Raw genomic sequence first — 2,602 nt, 5'->3', positions numbered from 1 at the left:
CACAAACAGTTTTAATAATCAAAGTCTAACATGGTTCTCTAAGTCGATCCCGGATTTGGTTTATCATTATCAAAGTGTAAACGGGATCAAGGCCCAGAAAATCACGTCATACACACCGAGATGTGACGGAGAACACGGGACGGGTTAACCTGTACACGGGACGGGTTAACCTGTACACGGGACACGGGACGGGTTAACCTGTACACGGGACGGGTTGATCTGCCCTCTGTCGTGTCTTCCGTGGTTTGTTTTATAAAAATGTTCATATACGGGGAAATCAGCTGTCAACGTGCTGTAGCATGTGAAATAAAGACTTTCCGTGTGAGAGAGTCCCGTTTGAATACATATAGGTATATTGTAATTTTTTTTTGTTATCAAACAAGTTTATTTGTTCTTATTTCTAAACACCGCGTTCCAGTATTCATCTCTTTATTCTGAGCTGGTTTTTCTTGAACGAAGTTTGAAGGTTGGTTTGTACTCTAAACATATTTTGAAATAAAACAAATTGAAAGAGTTCTGAAATAAAAGTCAATGGGATGCAAACGGCTGACTGACTTCCAAGGTCAACAGGATAACGGTGTTATTTCTTCACACGACTGTCGAGAATTACGAAACGCTGATCTATTCTTAGCACCGCACCAAGTACTTCGCCCACTGTTCATTTCTAAAAGTGCGTGGTGGCAGCAGTCAAGTTGTACTCTTTCTGGGAATTTTGGCAGCCTGGCACCTCTTAGGTCTCGAGAGCAGCTTTGTAAATTAATTTAACCGTATTGATGTAAACATAAGCACGATACTGTAAGTTTCTATAGCTGCTCCCGATATACAGACTCATACAGGTATCTGTCGTCATCTTTGTATCTGATAAAAAATTAATTAGAAATGCCATCACTTGTTAAACATTACACATGATGTAACAGTATAATGATAACAATCGGTTACATTGTATATCCCTAATAAGAAAACTATCACGAAAAACATCACATGATAAAAAGATTGATTGATTGTATATCGTTTTACGTCCTAGCTCGACAATTCTACACTCTTATGGAATCGTCACTATTGCTGGTGAAGGGCTGTAAATTTTAGGCCTATGTTCGGCGCTCACGGCCTTTGAGCAGGGAGGGCTCTTTCTCGTGCACGGGGCCTCGGTTTTTGCGGTCTTGTCGGAAGGACCGCCCCATTTAATCGCCTCTTACATGTACGACAAGCAAGGGGGTACTGGAATACCTTTTCTAACCCGAAAAAGAGAGAAATAAAGTCTTCCACGTCTGGTGCCAGACATAGCGCTATCCGACTTCAGTAATTTGCGTAAGTATTGAGTACTTTTATGAAGTAATATGGGTTTTTTTCAGTGTAACTTTAGGTAGGCGTGTGTACGCAATAGTCGAAGTAGATTTGTAAGTAGACAACAAGTAGGTAAAGTGAGACGCGCAGGGATTAATTAATCATACACTCTCTGCTTGGGACAGGTCGTGCTTTTTGAGAAGATACCTTTCTGTCCTATTTAGCGATACTGTCACGGCGGACAGTTCACCGACAAGTGCATGTAACCTGCCGCCCTTCTCTCCCTCAGCCATTATTTTACTGCAAATATTTAGACAACAAAAAATAGCTCTTGATCTTTTTTTTTTTTTTTCACAGAAAAGACTGCAGTACATGTGGTGAGCTTATAGTGATCATGTCGATCGGGAAAATCATTGGAAAAAGCCCTAAAGTCATTCAAATAAAAGTAGAGAGAGGGGGTGCACCTGAGTGCAGAGGTTTATTATGCGATAGAGAAATTTGTTTTACAGCAATGCGCATTGTATGAATTAACGGTTGATTTCCGTGCATTACCATTTGGCATTCCCTAATTTATAAAATGAAATGGGATATCGTTATATCACCTCAATCTGCCTCAAATACAACGTAGAACGGGACGCTGTTAATCTTCTGAAATCGATAAATTACTCTTTGAAATGACCGATTTTTTTAAAAACAATGCTACAGATATAATGAATAATTTTCGACAATGAAATCATCTTAGTTTGTGGTTAACAGCACCAGCCAGTTCCTAGGTGACTTTGGAACGTGACACAGTCATTCCGCGCAGCTGTAGATTGAGCTCTCAAGGCCATGGCAAACTATATCTGACCTACTGAAAATGGACACTGACCTCTCTCCGATTATCTCACTGGCCGACTGACCAGAGGACATGTTTAGAAATTGATCCGTGGCCTGGTGGAGTGGCGAACACTGCCAAATCCGTATAAAAACACACAAAGGTCTACATAGCTCGGCTTGACCTACATGTGTATATTCATTGTGGCAATAAAACAATTTTGATACCGTGATAGTCTTTATATAAATTAATTCTTGCTGCGACTGGTGGGTGATAAAGTCATCAGATATAGATATAACGGCGTCCATTGGGTCATTTCTTGAGTGGTCGTTGGCGGTGGCGTCTCCCCCCCATTCCTCGGTCGTCCGTTTTACAACACGCGAAGAAATATTTCATTTCTTTCCATATTTTATCGGGTTTGACCATCTCTTTTTTGGGAAATGGATAAAACACTTTCACTGTTGTACTTTTAAGGTGAAATGAACTAAGTTACACAGGTGT

At 40.5% G+C, this 2,602-nt stretch overlaps 1 long non-coding RNA gene across 1 annotated transcript; it reads right to left on the bottom strand.

Moving 5' to 3' along the window:
* Positions 1-696: 696 nt before the first annotated feature.
* LOC130051002 (uncharacterized) lies at positions 697-2,329 on the bottom strand. Its single transcript, XR_008799374.1, has 2 exons — positions 2,156-2,329; positions 697-858 (listed from the first exon to the last, which is right to left on the bottom strand). It is a non-coding gene; the product is annotated as an uncharacterized LOC130051002 (long non-coding RNA).
* Between the last annotated feature and the right edge of the window lie 273 nt (positions 2,330-2,602).

The sequence above is a fragment of the Ostrea edulis genome, chromosome 1 (assembly GCF_947568905.1).
Source record: "Ostrea edulis chromosome 1, xbOstEdul1.1, whole genome shotgun sequence".
Lineage (NCBI taxonomy): Eukaryota > Metazoa > Mollusca > Bivalvia > Ostreida > Ostreidae > Ostrea > Ostrea edulis.
The sequence above is the reverse complement of the archived record's forward strand: the minus strand, read 5'-3'. Positions and strand labels throughout refer to the sequence as shown.